Source organism: Bombus affinis, chromosome 9, assembly GCF_024516045.1.
Source record: "Bombus affinis isolate iyBomAffi1 chromosome 9, iyBomAffi1.2, whole genome shotgun sequence".
In the NCBI taxonomy this organism is placed as follows: Eukaryota; Metazoa; Arthropoda; class Insecta; order Hymenoptera; family Apidae; genus Bombus; species Bombus affinis.
The window spans coordinates 4,406,150-4,426,972 of NC_066352.1; the positions used below are offsets into that span (position 1 = coordinate 4,406,150).

Here is a 20,823-nt window from a genome sequence, read left to right on the forward strand (position 1 = left end):
ATATGTAGGATGACGGTGCACAGAAAAAATCATGGAATATTGCGTGAATTTCTATGGGACAAATTAAAACCTGGTTTTGTTGCGTTCAAGTCGTTGAACGATTAGGCTGGTCTGGAAAAATTAATATTCTTATGTTCGTTTTTCTGGCTTTAATATATTTCTCATAGATGTGATACGATATGATCAATAATTTACGACTAAATATTAGTTTGTTTCGGTAATTCTATCGCTTATTCGTTACTGATTTTTAAAATTCAAAAAATTCACCGGTGGATCTTTAATTTTCTTTCTTTCTTCCTATATCTTCTATATCTATTTTTAGTTATACGCGACCAAATTCTCATCTCTTTAACATATTCTTAAATTTTAATATCGATGTCTTGATTAATTTAAAAAACACAATTTTTAAAAAGAATCATTATTTACAGTAAAGATACTCCGTTGATAAGATATCAATAATTTCAACAACTATTTGAATATATTTTATATTGTTCGCTATACATTTAATTCTATTTCATCAGTGGTAAAGCATCGAAAGTTTTAATGACACCAACGGTTACGAAGTATTCGAGCTTTTTAACTGTTTATCGAAACACATTTAGCCAGCACAGCTGCAACGGGACACGCAGGACGGAAAATGCGAGCCACGTGAGAATATCATTAGCAAATTACTTAATTTATGACACCCCGCTGACACGGCTGTGTTTCGGCAGACCAAGCCTTTGTAATTATTATTTCGTCGACCATCGTTCTTATTTTGCGTCCTGTCACGAAATGCGTTCACTGGCAGGTGTTAGGGCCGAAGGGTAAATTACGATATCAGGATTCAATCAAGATTTCGGGGGCCAGTCTTATTTGCCCGATGAAGTTGTACGATGGCCCCTGATGAACTCGGGATTGCGTTACGTTCCAGATCATTATTGATTCAGGCGGGAATTAATCGTAATTATTTTTAACGAGTTATGATTAATATTAATTACAAAAATGCCTGTCGATTCTTCGTTTATTTAGATTCCCTTGGCAGACAGTAGTGGGCGCGATATCAGCGTTGTGTAATTAATTAATCGAAGTCGAAGTTAATTTTTCGAGAGAACGATTGCGATTTGTTGATGGTAAAACTATCGATACATGTATAATTCCTGTTACACTGAAAGTTTGCACGAAGAGAATAAAGTAGTACAAATACCTAGTGACATTATTAGAACATATTAGAAATTTTTTTATATTTTTTATTATATAAAGTAATTTAAAAATATTCATTGGATATATATGCGTTAACTTAATTAGAAATGTATGTAGAATCAATTAACATGAAATCTTTACAGAATGTCGATATAAGAATAGTTTCTTCTAAAATTCAATAATTTGAATGATTATCAAATCCTTTTTACAGAAAGAAGCGATTCTTTCAACAAATTTTCTGCTACATCTTTAAATAAAATAATAAAATGTGACTGACTCACACTTTACAGAATCGACATACACCATTTTCTACTAATAATAAAATAATATTTAGATAAAATGGGTCTTGCATTTTCTATTAATTTCACTTGTAACTTTTCCGATAGAATTTGCATGGAAAAAGATATTCCAAAGAAGCCGGTAAATACTGCAGTCACTCGGTCGGTCCATAGAAAACGTATGTACATGCTAACAGTAAGAAAGAGGAGCATCAAGGGTTCTCTCGAATCGGGGCCCCCAACCCGCTTTCTGCGGTCATATATAATCCTGGACGTTAAGTGGAGACCTCCACGGCGCCGTGGGCCCAGCTCGTTTTATCACCACGCTCATACCGTTTCAATATGCCATCAATAATAACTTCCTTTCTGATATTCTACGGACGCGTGCACTGCGTTACATTTACAGCCTGGCGCTGGCCCGTATCCCGTCGGTTAACCTCTTTTGTGCGCGGCTCGGTTACATTGTTGCAGATCGACTGAAAGATGGCCACAATTAAAACCGGCGAAATTTCTTCGAATCGACTCACGAAACCACCGACGGATCGCTTCTTTCCACCAAGCAACTTTTTCGGCTGCGTCGCGTCGCGACACGGTATTTATGTCACCGAGCGTCGGCTATTTCATTTGTGAAAACACGACCAGGACAGGCTTTTGGAAGTACGTTTCGTTCTGTCGATTATGGCGTAATAAAGTCGTGAAATATCGCCGTGTCAAATGAAATCGTCGAGGATTCTTTGTTTGAGCGAGCTTTTAAAAACTCTAAAGGATTTAGAAGTTACTATATATACGTATAGTAGGATATAGCATCGATTTTATTAGGTGTGGATATGACAATATTTCGCATGGACAGATTATTAGGTAGATGCTGAATAGCTTTCTAATTGTGTAGCGTGTTTTATGTAGTATACTTTAGCTCGTATAAATTTTCTTATTCCCCATTCACAAACCATATTTCTCATTTTTTCGAAGGAATAGTATCTTTCATTTAATTCGATCCTATGTCCAATATGTTTCTGACAACTGATAATAGAATGATATTTTATATTGAAAATAGCAATTCTAACTTATACCTTGAATTCATCGCTTCTAAAATCGTCAGCCATTGAGATCATCACTTTATTTTGACATATTGCTAGTAGATCTAACGACATGAAATTGAAGAAACATACCAATAGATGAATTAAAATGCGTGTATCTACGAATTCACGAGTGGCTTTCGAGCAAACAGCTGCGACTAGTCGGCAGTCAATGAGAAAGCTAACAACGATAGACGATGCCGCAGTAAACGATCATGATTTACGTGGCTATAATTATTAATTAGGAGGTAATTGTAATATAGTAGACGTCGAGAGTATAAATATGAATTGATACTAGCGGTATACTTTGTGAATCGTCGTGAACCGTCATTTTTTTTATTAGATCGCGTTTTAAAAGATACATTTTATCCCGAGATGACCGACTATTAATCAGATTCCGAGAAATGTTTTATTGCTGTAGCTAACATATTGATTAACTGCGTAATGATCTCGCGTATTTTTAAATACAATGTTTTTTCGAACTTATGCGATACTTGTGGTTACTTCTTGCAATTCTAAAGATACTTTGCAGTACCGTGAACGAGATAAACTAACCAAGTACAGAACGCGTGAGATATAAGAAGACTAATGGATAAATTTCCAACGTATATCGTAGATAAAAAGACAACAAAATCAAGTATGGTTGATATCAATAGACGATATAATATGAGAAATGTTTCCACAACATGTAATTTAATGATTTCGAACGGAGAAAAATTATATTCACGTCTGGTTAATTTTATTCAAAGATATCGGTAATATATATTTTATAACAGTCTCCCAATTTAGAAATCTAAGCATGTTATGTTTTTAAGATAACCTAGATGTTAGAACTTAACGCAGCCCTTTTACAGATTAATATACGATGATGTAAAATTCCATCCGTAGATATTGTATATTTGATACACAAATGCATATTTTAGCATTCATAATGTTAGAAAAACTGAGCAGTAATCGGTCTGATAACTATCTTGATATTAAATGGAATATTCGAATAACATGTTTACACGTGTTTATGCTATATTTGAGTTGTGCTGTAAATTGAAATGTAACAAAATTCTTATAAACTACACGGATTATCATGATTACGCTACTTTTTCATTAGATCGAAAGAAATATTGTTTACCTTTAGAGTCTTTTACTATCTACGCCATCATAAATCATGCTAACCAAGGTACATTTATGGAAAGCATGGTTTATTTTTTCAAATGACGAGGACATAAAATTCGACGATCGAGCAGCGACGAATCCAAACCGTTTTCTTTGTTCGAAGTAGGAAGTTAAATGGAATCCGCGAGCGCATTTCCGGCCGATCGTGTGCTACAGAGAAAGCACACACTTCGGAATTGATTTCATCGCCAGCAAAGCGTGCGCTCGGTAAACTATAACACACCTGCACGCTCGGTGTAGAATGGTGTGCAGCCGCATGAAAATGAATTTTTATGTGATCGAAAAATCGATGCTCAGGCTGCCGTGAAACTCGCTGGAAACTCTTGGCAAATAGGAATAATACTTCAGCGAGCAATAGATCCGCCGATAGCTGGCCAGTGAACCCGCTCGATGCATCAGTAACCACATCTTTGGTGACGATGTTGCTTCCAATATTTTTCGAAACCAATATTACAAGCATTATCATCAATTACAAATTATTACCAACATTTAAATAGTTCAATATTTGCCTAATAAATTTAAAAGACTGAAACTTTATTATTCATTGCGTCGATTAAAATTCTCAAAGTATACACAGAATTTTTAAAAAACTAGGGCACCTCTGACGACCTCCGCAATAATTTCAATTCAATTTCTCATGTTCAATCGCGTGACTTGCAGTAACTGTGCAAAGTATTGATACACGCTTTTAGTCTCCAATAAAGCGTTTTTTAAATTTCATTGTATCAAGTATTAATAGAGATAGAAAAGACGTAAGATACATAATTTAATATACCTGAACGAAATTAATTAGCACCTATGTAAATGCAATAAAAAATACAATAGTACACCAATACTTGTTGTAAGCATTGTAATTAGCTTGATCGCGATAAAGTTGAATCAAAATTCTGTCGAAACGAAGATAAGCAGGGATTGGAAAAAAAGAATTGATTCCACGCGAGTGCACGAGCATCTCCGGGATTATGAACGTCCCAGAGTTCGATGGCCGCGCAGTGGGGACAAGAAAAACAACAGTAGACGAAGAAAAGACCGCTGGCCGATACGATCTTTTCGTGCTAATAATTATTGCATTAATTACACCGAGGGAAGCGTGCGCATCTACGACGTTTCGAAGATACAAACGCGAGCGTACGCGCGAAAAGAAGAAAAAAAAGGCCGTGTACGTGGTTAGCCGCGCGCAGACAAGCGAGTTCGCACAAGAACTCGTATATACGCGAACGAACGAACGCACCGAGGAGGACAGAACGAACAAGTAGGCAGCGTTAGACATTAGCGGAGGCACATGGGTGAGACTGACTTATGAGCCAGATTTCCTGCGATACCAATAGCGATGCCGCGAGGACATGCAGTGAAACGCGTGGGACTTGCCACGAAGACACGCAACTCTGATCGAATAATCTCGGTGTGTAATTGTGGACTGCACGCATGGATTATTTCACCGGGCTACCTAGTACGAACTGAAGCAGCACGAACCACGATCGATAGAATGTTAATGTCGTCTTTGATCAATTGTTATTTCGTAATTCCGTTCCTTATTCTTTGTTCCTGTTTTTACGCTGTATTACATAAATATGGTACTTGATGGAGAAACAGTAGAATTTTACATTTTGTTCTAGAAACAAATGGAGATTCTAATGAATTTATGACATTTTGATCTTCGTTGAAATTCCGATCCCAAGATCTGATTGTAATATTCTCGAATTTTCTTGAAACTTTAAACGAAACATCTTTTACACTTTTGTGACGACCAAAGCTAAATTTCGATATTGTTTTCGAAATTCTGTTAGTCGAAATCCCAACGTCACAGCATCTTTCAAATGAGATTGATTTTGGCTTCAAATCGACTTTACTAATTTTAAGTGACTGTAGATCACACGTGAGGATTCAAGGTCGAAGAATCTGACAATTAACGCTATCAATGCGAGCACGGTCGAAGGTCGGGGCCAAAAATCGACTGAGAACGCTAGGTATTTGGCAGCGAGGTTTCGTCGCGCGGGCAAAGACAAACCTCTCGAGCTGGTCGGCTTCGAATTCTTAGTTGGCACGTGTGACCGATGTGTACGCGCCACGTTCTGACGAGCGCGAATGTGCACGTTCTCGTTACAAGTCCCACGCGTCCCGCGACATGTGCCTTGCTGCGCTGCCGCTTATTACGGATTTTAGGGAAGATTTGTCTTGTTCACTGTGAATTTCTGTCAGAGCTCTAAACGTTGGCAACATTCGCCGTATTGTTGGATACCAGGTCGCGAAAATACTTTTCACAGTTACGGCGTGACGTTCAAACGAGCCGCAGCCGTCTAAACGCCGTAACACCATGGAGATTGAAATGTTGAGGTATAAATAATATATGCAGATAAACTGAGTTAAACTGTTTTTTACACGTTCAATGAACACATTATTTTTCTTTTTTTTTTGACAAATCTGATAAAAGAACCATTCACATATAAAGATCACAAACAAATAATTTTGATATTATATATAAGCGATCCGTAGATTAAAAAAATATTACACAATTTGCAGATCTTTGCAGATCTCAAAAATTCTAAACTCCCAACGTACAATGTCGGCGTTCATTTATTACGATATATCCAATCACTACGGCGAGATGAGAAACGATCGCTCGAGCATCGATGCCGCTAGTGTTTCGCGCGTCACAACGATAATTAAACAGATCATTAGCGTCATTGCGATGCGACCGGCAGAAAACAGTAGCGAATCGTAACGCCTGCTGGCGCATACCGTTACGCGATGGTTGTGAGCCGATATGGTACTCTGACTAATGTGATCACGGTGTTGCACCTTGCAAATTGCTGCGGACCGCGGCTGCGCTGCTCGCTCTATGGACGCAGAAAAACTATCTGGCTGCGATTTAAGAGGCGCGTACCATCGCTCGCGTTCGGTGACGACTTCAGGACGATCACCCGGATCGTCGTCGACACCTGTCGCGCGGACATCGCCCCGGGAACAATGACCACAACGCTCCGCTTATTTATCTCGAAAAGTTTTGACGCGTCGCGCCTTTTATTAATGCGTTCGAAGCGTTTTGGAAACGTGGTGCACATCGCGAGATACTCGATTTGCTCTGGGAATATTTATGAGAATTCACGGTTTGGTACGTTCGAAGTTCGATGGGGTGAGTGTATCGGTTGATTCTCGTATAGCTGGAGATTGATCGAGGGAGGACTTTTATCGTTTGGCTTTTTGTGTACCTTTTGCTCCTGAAAGTTATGAACAACTGTATGGTAGCGTTTTGTATATGAAATGAATTTCATGAAAATTTCACAAAGACCTTCTAATAGAAACTAAATGCGTGTACAAACAGAGGAGTCTATTATATTCTGTTCCCAACTTTTTAAATTGAATATTCAACACGTTACCCCCGCGTTTGCACGATGTTGATCAACCAATAGACTATTAAAATGCACAATGTATAGGTTACAATACATCGAGCTTAAAGATTAGTCGAAATAATTGAAAAATTCTTCGTGTTACGTATTATAAAATTTCCATTTATATCTCATTTAAACAAAAAAATTCAAATCCATGTACCGCCCAACTTCGACTTCTCCCTACGTCGAAAAACATATTCGTATCCGTCGCTTCAATTAGCATCGCGCGACCTTAAAGAACGATAAAGCTTCAACACAATGGTCGAAGCAGCAAAAAGCAAAAAAAAAAAAAAGAAATATGCGGGGGCGGGTGCTTAATTGAAACGCGAATTTCAGTCATTACTATTTCTCCAAACGCGACTCCGACGTCACAGAAAATTTCAATTTTCCGCTCGAGTTAGTAGATAATAACGCAAATATTTTTCCGTGTGACGGAAGTCCTGCCGTGGACAAAGGATTCCTTCTCCACCTCTTGGATCCCTCGCCGTCCTTTTCCACCCTCTATCTCGACCAGCGCACTTTGCACACAGAAGAGAACGTCTGTGACGACAGAGAGCGCCGGATGCGCGATGCTGGCCTCGAAAGAAAGAGGGAAAGAGCAAGAATAGCAAGAAGGGGTCAAGAGGATGTCGGTGTCCAGGAGAGAGAGAACGAGCTCGAAACAAACGAACTGAACGGCGAGATCGGCGCCCGGTAGCGTTGCCATTCTATAAATATGTATAGCCAATATCCGCTTACATATTCGGCCATGGCACCGGGTAATATCGTCATGCAGATCCATGGTGGGGTTAAGGGTGGGTTTCCGGGGATCGGCGAGCACGTAGCGCGCTTTCCTCGGTTCCGCTGGATCCTTTGAGCTGGGGACCAGCCACGTCATATCGTACGAAAATATCTAATCTGCATGTGTTTACGTTTGACGTGTCGATAGCTGCGAGACCCGCTCTTTCGCCTCTTACTAGCTCGTGAATTGAATTACATACATACTAAGCTGAGATAGGACGAGACACCGTGATTCCTGAATTTTCGAATTTAGGAACAGGCCAACGAGGTAGAAGTAACGAAGAATTTTATGCACACGTGTTTGCGTGATTAAAGGGTTTCTATTTGGTTAAGATAACGACTGATTAGAAGATACGCGATTCCTTTGTATAATAATTTGTCAAGAATATCATCCACCAAATGATCGACTGACAAATTGTAGATTGTAATTTTGCAATTTTACAGTGTAATGAAGCTTGGAAAACGTTGATAATTCACCGTCATCTTAACTTCCGATACAATCCCATATAGAACAATTTCTGTCAACCATAACACGTCAAGCTGTAACATGTCTGCGCCATGACGCAATCCACGCGACACTGACGAACACAAGCAGCGAAGAACACGACTTTAACAAATCGATACACCAAATATCCCAAGGGACACAGCATTCGTAGGCGGGTTCGCCAGTAGCAGCAAAGTCGACTTTGGTATTTTTCAATTAATTTTTTCGACAGGCTGAAGGAAGGCTTTTGGTCGCGCGTGCCCCGCCGAATATCGACAGGGTCTCGGTACATTGGCTGCGGTTATTCGCTCGCGGACACCGAGGCGAAGTGGCCCCGGATCAATCAGAAGCGGCCTATAATTAACGAGTTACGGCCGAGCCGGCGCGTTTGCATTAAGACGCGGCTTTTTGTCACTCGGTTTCTCGAGGGAGAAGCGCGGTCCGGCCGTAATTACCTCGGGCGGCAGACGGTTGGTATCCGAACACGTTAGAACCCGGTCGAGGCGAGAAAGAGAAAGAGAGAGAAAGCGAGAGAGAAGAGAGGAACTAGTCGAGTTTCTTCGCGGACCCTGCGGATTCGCCTCGAGGGCCGTCTCCACCCTCTCCTCGCACCAGTCCTCCACTCTCACCCTGGCGTGCCACTTCGATTGGCTATACTGTGTGGGTTTTTCTCGTTAGCAGCGGTGCCTTCGAGGCGAGAGTGCTTTCAGGGGGGCATAACACCGTCTAGAATCGTAATTAGTAGGCGTGAACGCACGCCTACCAGACACCGCGACTTCTTTCTCCGCTTCGACATCCGTTTGGCCTGTTTTGCGCACCTCTGCCTCGCGAAAACTATTCGTGAGGGGATCGGACGACACTTCACCCCTTGCTAATGAGGATGTGACGCCTACGAAACGGACTGTGATCGGGCCGATGCTGGCCAAGTTTTCGTTTACAATGTTCCTTATGATATGTTGGAAATTTTACTTGATCCGATTAAATGCCGATCCAATCTGTACGAGAATGATAGGTAACGAGGAAAATTAGTCAACTACAGTTGTATAAACTATTTCTTCTCCGATAGTTCGAGTAAAAGAACGAAGTATTCTTTCAGATTACTTGGATCGTCCTACTGCATTTTGCAGCTTGTTAATTTCGAGAGATTTGCCCTATGTGAAATAGCGATATTTTAGACGTTTCGTAGAGATTCTTTATTTGTTAATGCATAATTACATTTGTATTCCAGACTGTTATGTTATATTTACATTGTAAAATCAATTCGTTCGTATACATCTTTAATTCAGAGGCTGGAAGACTTCGCGATTAAAAAATTATCCAGTTAACAAGTGGCAGGAATAAAATAGACGACACTTCTATCCAATCTTTATATCCGATTCAAATTCACAGAATAATATACCAAGGAGAAATTCTTTGTACCGATATCAAAACTATAATTTATTCTTCTAACTACAATTTATTCTCCGTAAAAAAATCCGTTCCAATCTTTTGGTTACAAAATGCAAGGTGAAGGAAATTCAAATATAAATGCGTCGTCCACCGCGCAGCCATTTACGATTCCTCCCTACCCAGCCAAATGATCGGCTACCGAGTAAAATTACACGTTTTAGTGCGTTGCTTTTTCATAAGTCACCAACATCGAAATGCGTTTGGTTCTCCCGAGGGCAGTCGGCTGGAGCGCTCGCGCATTCCTTTATCCATTATCGCTTCGTAGTTTCCTGGACTTCGACGCCCTTTCATCGCCTATCATCTTCATCTACCGCGCGCGCAAGAAACAGATGGGGACGGCTGACGTGCAGGGTACAACGTACTCTTCATTAATTTTCCGTTAGCCGCGGTTCGGTTGCGGCGAAACGATCTCTCTAGCGAAATACGTTTCACTCGGCTGCGAGACGGTCACCGGTCGGTTCGAGATCATTATCGATACGAAACGAAGTCATAGCGGCACCCTCTTGAACTGTTCCTTATAATGCTACTGATGTCGTCGCGATTGTGACAAAAAATGACGCGTATCCGCCGGAAGCGGTCTTCCTCCCTTCGGAGGCCCTCCATTACTTTGTACTTAGCTCTTTTTCCCCGAGGCTTGCTGAGAGAGATGATTCGTCGTTTCATGGCCGGCGGAGTCCGCGAATTGACGCATCTGCCACTGCCGTGACGAATTCGACGGCAAATTAATTGATCGCGATCCTGCGATCGGTCTACATAATTGCCAGTTCACGCGTTGCAATGACATACCTTGTTGATTATGGGTTATGCTACGGCTACCCGTGTCTCTTTCGCTAATTGCCCGACTTTATTTCATGCCGGCTATCTGGATATCGAATCACGCGAACAACAATACTGAGAAATCAAATTTTCATTTTCTTTTATCAGACGAAGATTACAGAAGAAAAACATGTTAAGTATATTTTTATCGATTCTCTGATTTTAATGCCTATGATTGAACTAAAACCATGATTGAACCAAAGATACCTAATAATTATTAAGGTAAGCGATATTTTAATATCTTTATACAATTCTTCTACTATGGGATTGATTGTCATCCGAATCTTAAGGTAGTTATCCTATAGAAGAAAACAGGAAATATGATTTATCGTGTTTTATGGTTTTCAGGTGAGACGAAATTACTAGATATTGCTATTGTTTTCACTCTTATGATGATTACCATAATAAATCAAAGAATAGGTGTAATTAAAAGAGTGCGACTAAAAAGAAATACAAATGCAAAAATTCGTTTCGATGAACTATAATATGGTAATATAGTTGCTTCTCGGTTGAATTTATGTTGATAGATACGAATTATCGATCATTGTAGAATAGATTGTGAGGAAAATTACATGTACCTTTCGGTTGTAATGATAGCTTATCCTAACACGATTCCGTAATATGCATCTTAATTTCTATACGGTTCAGTTATATCACGGATATTACGTTAACTATATGTTATACACGGGAAAAGATTTCTTTTGAGCTTAAGTATCCTATAAATAGGGCCTAATGATCGGAAGAAGTAAATTTTCGAATTTTATATTAGTTAGCAAGGAATTAATAGGAAAAGAAAGGAATATTTCCTTTTATATTAATAGATATTGAGAAATATTATGTTCTCCAAATTTTAATAAGATGAAATTAATAATAAACATTGACAAGTAAAAGAATTTTCCTTTGTAACTACTGTACAAAGATCTCTGAAACGATACATCAATTTGTATATATTTGTGTACTCGTATTTACTTTATTAACAATCTTTGTTACAACAATATGTTGAGTGCAAAATAAATGTTGTATATTTTGTATAACATACAAAGTATAATTTGTTATTTATTTCAACATATGTCTGCAATGTGTATCTATTTTATTACAAATTCAAATTTTTCAAATGTTCCACGATACACTCAGTACTTTGCATCACTATCGTAACATCAACATATCTCTATTTGCTTAATTCACGTGCTTTAATATCTTCCGACGAGCTTTGCTTACCAATGACTCCCATACGATATATCTTATTAAAAATTCAGAATGTTCAAATGTTCTACAATATACTCGGTACTTAGCATCGTTATCGTAACATCAGTTCATATCTTTGTTTAATTCATCCGAGTGCATTAACACACCCCAACGTTGCTCATCAAAGACTACAATGGCGCCACTGGCAAGTCTAGCGTCTATCATCAACTGACGCCATCGCAGTCCCTCCTTAACATTCACATAATCGAATAAGCCATACATCAAACATTCCATATAATAATCTATACAACCAACGATTAATTTTTCCCAAATTATCCACTCCAAACATAAAACCCTTGCCTTCGTCGTTCCATCGTTGAAAAACTTCATTCGAACATTAGCTTGCCGCTTTCTCAGACAGTTTGTCGATCGATCGACGGCGCGTTTCACCGCGGACGTTTCCCCGGGTTCGCAGAATCGGCACAAGAAAGAGTGAAAAGCGGTGCGTTACGCACGAGACGCTCGAGACGCGCGTGTGAACGCGCAGCGCGTTCCTACGCATAAATCATTCCACGCTCGCGTAGAACACAGTAGCTGGCGCAATTGTTATGCTAACCAGTCGACCAGTATCTGCTCTTATATAGCCTATGTTTCCTGCTCGACCACCTGTTACCCTCTCGAACCACGACCCCGGTAACGTTCGACTCATCCGTCCCGGTTCGGCACGTGTATAATTGCCCTCGCTCCAACTCCGCTCCTCTCCACTCCGTTCCGCGCCACGCAGTCACGTCGCGATTTTCTTTTTCCATTCCTGGCTCTCCATGCGAGCTCTCCACGGCGTAGCGCATTTTTTATTTCTATATTTTCTTTTTCTCTTGCTTTTTTTTAGCTGCGCATTAGCGAATATTGATTGAAACCGGTAGTTGAATTATTCAGTGCGCTCCGTTGATTTGAATTCCTTCATGAAAGGCATACGCGCGCTCGGTAATTGTTGCTTCGCACGCAGAAAATTTATTGCTATGGAAAGTTTGCCTCAAGTTTAGGAGCTCCTTGATCGAGATGATAAAAATCGAGTTGCTGATAGATCGGTGAATGTTTACGCAGCGGGTTTCGTTTACTTTACATGTTTCAATTCATTTACGAACCTTTGGAGACGGAAATTTCGTATGTTTCTCAGGAAATGACCAGTTGCTCGATTAGATTCCGTTGCAATTTAGTATCAATTCTACGAGATTATTGTAGACAAAGTTTGTGTTGTTAGAAATGTATGTTATTATTCGGTAATGATATCCTGATCCTCTAATTTTATTTTATAGGAGGATGACGAAGAGGTATTATAGTTAAACAGATGGTTACCGAACAGTGATCGATTAGACAGAATGTCATGGACGAATAATGTACTTCTTCTGAGTAATAAGTTTGCATACTCTTTGATTAATCGCAATAATTAGCATTATGGTAGTTATAATACGCTATCCAAGTGACTAAATATGTAAATAGAAATCAAGATATCTCACTGAAGAAACGAAACGATCCTGTTTCATTATACTTCTCATTATCACATAGATTAATGACTATCGTCATAAAAGTGTATTTGCCGAATTCATTAAAAGTTTCATCGAATCTGGCAGATCCGATCAAAATCGTTCCAAAATTCATAATAATATTTCACATGGTAAAGTTTTTCACAGAATAAATCCTATCTAATGCCTGTAATACCATGGAGTGTGCTCATAAAAAGCCTTGGTGCTTCCATGAAAACAGTGAATTGTTTCTTAATTTCCCGAGGCCATTGTTCACGACGAAGGGTCCTCGCGATTGTGCTGCAACGCGATACCGGACGATACACTTTATTGCCCCCTCGTTTTTACAAATGGATCCACAAGTTTGCCCGATACTTCGCCCTTTTATCACGGGCGAACGCACGGCTTCATTTCCCACCGGCTAGATAAGAATAATGGACCATACGAAGGTGTTTCCTCGATCCCTATCTTAATAACTATCTGTTTCGCGAGTAACGCGTAAATTACGGAGGATAAACTTACGAAGGAATTTAGAAGAAAACGATGCTATCGATATCGTGGATATTATCAGGCCATTACGCCATTCCGACAACCAACAACATGGCTGGTACACGAGGCTCTCTTCAACTAGCTCGCTGAATTATGTATAATGATGAGCGCGCGCGCGTTCGAACAATGACTGGCCTCTTTAACCGCATTGTTCGACTTCTGGACAGGCAACCACGGCCATAAAAGTTCCTCAAGAAGATGCGCCGTCAAGATCGTCAGGGAAACAAATGACGCCTGTGAGCCTTTTAATTGCAGCACCTGCTCTCTCGTACGGCCTCTGCGAAAACGCGGAGGTGATAATTTTTCTTCTACAGCTGTTCGATTTCGTTTTCAACCACGTCATCGACGAGCCAGTCGTAAAAAAAAAAACGGAGCCACTTCGTGGACTGTTACGGTAGCGACTACCACGTGACTTGGACCTACTTTTCCACTCGAAATGCCTGATGGCTTTGTGCTGCAATTAGTGAAATTGCCCCCGTGACGATCAAGATTGTCGGAACGATGGTCAATTTATTGGAAATTTCACGTTCGGACTAATCTTAATCTAAGCAGGTAGAACTTGTTGAATAGAATAGCTAACTATTGGAATAGATATACAATTTTCTTTCGCGTGAAATTGAACTTAAAATTGAAATATTTCCGACATTTTCCCAGTCGTACTTTTGTATCGTTAAAACGTTTTGTAGATTATCAGGATGAAGTATTCTAGTAACGCTGGTTCCCAATTTTTTGGAGAATTTCAGATTGAATCACCAATACAAAATTATAAAATTGCAGCCGTCTTACAGTCACAAAAGTAAAAGCGCATTAACATATGGAAAAAATCCATTCGACTGGCGTGCAAGCCAATCAGTCACCGTCTCCGTCGTCTTCTGTTTTTAATATTCCACTAGATAGCATATTAAAAAATATGATGGAGCAGGAATAATTTCTTCGTTAGTCATAGTAAATAATCACCGATCTCGTCCTACACGATTTATGTAAATCAGTACTTCCTTCTTTCACATCGAAGATACGAGCAATAAATATCAACGTCAAAGAACAAATAATTACCCATTGAAACATTTAAAAAAAGATCATTTGGATGTGTATTCTTATTTTATTTAATGCTAAGAATTTGCCGTATTACGTTACGAATACTGTATTCGGACTCGTTTGTTTTAAATCAAATAAAGAACCTTCATGTAGAAATACCAAATATGCCTGTTGGTTTCTGTTACCTTGCTTCCACCGTATGTGTGTCCATCGGTTTTCTTTCCAGGTGCACCGAACCGCAAAGCAGCGTAGAGGGGTTCCACGAAGAAACGCGCAACCTACGCGACTAATCATCGACGAGATATTTATTTTCTATTATTTCGTGGGAATCGAGCAACGCGCCACTTTCCTTCTCGATTTAGAAGCCCTCGACTCGCCTATGCTCGATGACGGATTTTTATTTTCGGTATCGCGTTTCCATCAGAAAACCCTCGCGCACCTTTCCTCCTTGACGTGTTCCGAGGATGAATCTCCTGCTCACCTGTCACGTGTCTATTAACTATCTACTCGCCGCCCAACGATCCCAAATTAGCACATACAATTGCTGTTTCAGGAGGAATTTTGTATCGCGAGTCGGTTCTCTGTCTTCGACGTGTAAACTTTTTTCTAAATATCGTAGCATACTTTTTTACATATAAACATACATCTATTGTATCTGTAGTACAGTTCAATCAAAATGTAAATAATTGTAGAATAACTTAGTTTCATTAAAAATAATATGTTTCTCGTTTTAGGTGAAAAATCATGAGCATTGAATTCTACGAATCAACTTTGAATTATTCCAATTTCTGCATAATTTTACATAAGCTCCTTCAAATGTCAATTTTGTACTTCCGACAATTTTCACGACCTGGTTCTAGATTTAAAAGATTTAGAAAGATTTCGTGAATATCGCAACGATTCATGTCCTAATTCAAATTTTGCACCAACCTAATAAATTATTGCTAACTACACGGAAACTAGCAATTATTACGTTTCGATTACCGGCTCAGACGTGATGAAGAAGGACACGACGGTAGATCAATCATTCGAACGTTCGATTACGAACATAGTCAGGTCTGAGAAGATACGAATGCGTGCGATACGTTGCGTGGTACATGTACACGTTGCGTGATACGCAAGCGATTGGTTCTGTGGGAACTCGTCAGCATTGACGAGCCCTTTTATCAACCTATTTAGATACCCAATTGCCGCTGGCTTCTTCGGCAGATGGAGATATTCTCGGAGATTCATGGCCACTCGTGTTTTGTCCTACGAGGACTTAATTACATCTGTTTCCCCGTAATGTTATATTGCGAATTGTTCCACTAACGATCAAACTGATACTAACTTTGTGGCCGAACATAATTAAAGAAAATAATTAAAGAAAAATTTCTAGATACGCAATAGTAGATTTTAGAATTATGACGTATCATAAAGATTAACGTTTATTTCATATACAACAAAGGTAATAACAATACTAAAGCTATTATCAGTTACGTGAACTTGAGTCAAGCTTGAGTCGAGCTTAATACAGGTATGTATACGCTTCTGTCGCGGTTTCCAACGAATCAGGGCGAAATTGTGAAGGCGCTCGGTGTTACATTAAGAAACAGGAAGTCGATTTCTAAACGATGCCGTCGGAATCATTAAATGATGCCAATTAAAAAAGATAATGAGCGGGATTCATTACTCCCGCGAACAAAGATTCCATGCCCGTTTCGTAGGACGCCGTGGCAGGAAAACCGCAGCTCTGACGCAACGAAATCCAGTCGAATAGCATCCACAATGGACGCAGATCGAGAACATCGCTATTAGAGATAATAGAATGTGTAGAGTAATTTTCCCACAGTCACAGGCGAAAACACGCGGCTTTCCTACCTTTCACCTAATGCCACATTTCACATGTGTTCGCTCGGTAAATCTACTATTGAATGCTACGAATTAACGCGGTTAATACGAGCAGAGAATTGTCGAAGATACCGTTCCGAAAATCTACGCGAGTTCTTAAACAGCGTTTTCCACGGTTCTTTCGCGGAACCGATAATTAATAGATGAAAGAAAGCGTATATCCTCGCATTATGCTCGCGAATACAGTTAGCCTAACAATTTCCAAAATCTTCGTCCGAGCGAAACGGCCGACAATTTTCCGCTTTTTCGTCACTGGAGAATCCTTCGGCAAACTTTTTTCCAACGGTATCAAGAACCGACACGGACGCTTCCAACTTTTTCACCACGCACGCCACACTGTCGCCAATCGTAGGCCGTTGCACGCTACCGTGCGGTTTGTCGACTTTTCAACTAGATAAAGTAGTATGTATTGCGTAAAACGATTCCCTGCACAGTTATTCCGAAACAGAATTTAGAAAATAGCTTGATAAATTTTAATCTTTGCGTGGTCTTTTCTGTGAGCTTCCAATACAATTTTTCGCCGAGATAGTTTCACTGAATTACTAATATTAAATACTTTCACTAATATTAACAAAATTAGCAAAATACAGTAGGAAAATTTTACGAATCAAAAGTTGCTATCGCTAGTACATTCTTTTGTATAAATTGTAAAATTCTAATTGTTTGTATAACAGTTTGTAATTTATAACCTATAATTTGTCCCTTGTCAATTCGTCGTTATTAATTAGTAAATTATTGTGTAAGAGTGTCCAAGTTAAGCTTAAATACAATGGTGTTAAAAAATTAGAAACATTATAGTTTTGTAATTCGTAGGAAGATGCTCTTATGACGAAAGATAGATCTTTTGTATGTATTTTATATGTTTTTTCGATGGTTTGATACGTTGCATGAATCATAGATGTAACTTCAAAATTCTGCATGTCGTATAAAAGTGTGTTTATTTTATCTTTTAGTAAAATATATATAATCATTAAACGTGAATATACTTCCGAATGAGAAAATATCTATATAAAAAGTCACATTTACAACCCGAAAATAAATTTTGAAGTCACAGTGTAATTCTAACCTTCCAGGTTATGTAACCTCCTAAATGAACTTTCTTCATTACCCACTAAGAAAACTACAACTAATAATAATTAAGGAATAATTTCTATTTCACTTACCATTCATCTTGAACGAGTTGAGAACATTTCATCAGTCGAATTACATCCAGATGAAGCCAATCCAGTAACACCAAAGAACGATCTGTGATTCTTCGAACGAAGGGGAGCACAGGCGTTTTCGTCGAAAGAGTGATGTCCGCGAAAGCAACGAAACACGTTTTTAATTACTTTTCATACTTTCGTGCGATAAACGAGGCGTTGACTGTCTGTTTGTCGTTGTCAGGAACAGCAATATGCATGCGGGTCGGGTTTTAAATAAACGGTTGTCTTCCCCTTTGACTTTACGATAATAGGTTTGTTTGCATTCCAATTTCAAGAAGTTTAACACTGTTTCTTACACTTTACACCGCACTGCTGGTCGCCGAACTAGATCCAGCTTTCACCGATTCAATGAATTTCGATTCGTTTGCTTTTCTTTGTTCATATTACCACAAGAACAACGCTTTCACCTAACAACCCTTTCACTCAACTACCGCATTCACGATTACAACGCGCAATTATATCAACGACGCGTTACACGAAGTCTTCCGAACGACTGTTGTGTCGACGAGACGAGCGAAGAGGTCGATTTAGTATATCGAACGTTCGAGAATCGATGTATTTACACGAGTGAATACACGAAACCATTGAGCGTTAGAGATTTTCAAACTGCGTAAATATTCTTCTTATTTTAATAATTATTTTAATATTGATAACATTTTCGTAGCTTTTCGATAATTAATACTTAATTTTCTCATTCAGATAATAATCACTGGAATTAACGTACCTTTATCGACGAAGAAATTGACGAATTCTCGGATGGTGTTTGGAGGTTGGATATTTGAGTATACGTAATTTATGCCTCTGTGGACAGAAGAATCTCCACTGTGTGCAATGATGCGATCGTGATGCAACAATCTGTGAGTAAATATTAAATATGCATGCACGTTACATTACTAATTTCTACTTTTACAAAATGGAGCCGATCGAAATTAACCTTAGAATACAAACGTTATTCCACATTCCTTTGATATAAACGTTCGATATAATCGATAATCAAACATATCACTTGCGATAGACAGAATCCTTGTCAGGCGTGAAAATTATTAACGTTTGTATTGTAAGGTTAAGACTGATTAAACAAATTGAAATTTATTGAACTTTAAAGAGACGGTGAATATTACATTACGATACTTTTCTTAATACAAAATTAATTCATGTAATCAAATATTGTATTGGGTGTAATCAAATATTTTGATGCGGTTTTCGTTTTGATTTAAAAAAGCGATTAATGATCTGACATTATTATAATATCGGAATCTATTTGTACGTTATTACAATTTCTCCATTGCAAATAAGAATAGTTCATACCAGATATATTAGGTTGCCCAAAAAGTTTCTTTTGTTCCATAAAATGATAATAGATGAACAGCAATTTCTGTTTTCTATTATTTTATTGAATTAGGTATGATCTATTTCGTTATATTATTTCTATTATTATGTTCGTGCATAATTCAATAAACCAATATAAAACAAAAAACATTGTGCGTCTATTATTTCCTTATAAAACGAAAGGAACTTTTCGGACAGCCTAATACTATACTTACGAACTGTTAAGTCTGAAGCTAACTTAATGTCGGTTCATCAGGAAAGGCAGTAAACTCGAAAACAATCTCTGTTCCTTTCAGTTTAATACAATATTTAGGGCCTTCTATTTTACGGTCTGATTACGATCCGTAGTATCTCTGAAAATCGTTCAGAAATTCGACAGTGGTTCGTTGTTATGAGATCGTAATAACGCATCGCTTTTCGAAAGTTTCGCCCCCGCCGAAACGTGCGTTGTGATTAAACACAATGTGCGCCGTGAAACACAATGGAGTAATAATATTCCGGTGCGGCAGACGGCGCGAGATTTGCGTGCTGAATGAAAAAGTTACCAACAAGCAAAATTCCCGCGAATTCCGACAAAAGCATCGGGGCCGAGTCAGGACGAGAGTGAGTGAGCAAGAGAGAGGAAGGGAGAAAGAGATTGAAGAATGAAAAGTACCGAACACCGCCGTGTGTGTTCGGAACACGCCGCTGGCCAGGTTTCTATCGTAAAGCCTCATTATCGTTGTAATTATCAGGCAAAGAATATAATGTGAGACGGTGGCGTGTCAGAATGCATTCAATATCGGCCTCCCTTATACAAAGTTAATCCCCGTGTCTACGTGGAAGTCGTACGAGTAACTGCAGACCGCTCCGCGAGGGAAGGAAAAAGGTTCGTGTTTCCACTAAAAATTATGATTTTCGAGAATAATGATCGAATTTAATTTAAAATATCCAGCGGTTAAAACGAGGCTCTGTTAGTAATTTATTAATTATCCGGCATTACTTAACAGGATTTCTATAATAACGCCACACAAGAGAGAGAACGACTCAATTTTTTGCCATGAAAATTAACGCATCATAACGCAACACTTGAAAAATCATTAAAACCAGAATATATTTCATGATACCGCCGTGTTCCGTTTCAACTCTTCATCAACGATCATTAAACACAATACACCGCGATATCAAGTTTTATTTAATCATCCGTATCTCTTGCTAACAGTCCTGCAATCCATGCGAACGGCTCAATTTCCATATACAGATACACACGTATACTCACATACTCACGTAGCATCGGTGTACATACATATCGACTTTGTAACACGTTCGCAACGTCGACCGTGGACGCTCTTAAATTCATGCTCCTCCCACTTCAAATCCGAATTGCAATCGCGCAATTAACGGGTGCAATTAGAGTCTCCGATATCAGGACCGATATTATAAAGCACTCTAATTGTCTCGTTGACTGAATGGCTCGCACAGTGCGCGTGCGGCATTGGTGAAA

General features: G+C 39.1%; 1 long non-coding RNA gene across 1 annotated transcript in view; it reads right to left on the reverse strand.

Moving 5' to 3' along the window:
* Window positions 1-18,535, reverse strand: part of LOC126920642 (uncharacterized) — a 126,011-nt gene extending 107,476 nt beyond the window's left edge. Inside the window, exons 1-2 of the long non-coding RNA XR_007712040.1 lie at window positions 18,452-18,535; window positions 17,970-18,418 (exon numbers count right to left, since the gene is read on the reverse strand). This is a non-coding gene — a long non-coding RNA (uncharacterized LOC126920642). The remainder of the gene's footprint in view (window positions 1-17,969; window positions 18,419-18,451) is intronic.
* Between the last annotated feature and the right edge of the window lie 2,288 nt (window positions 18,536-20,823).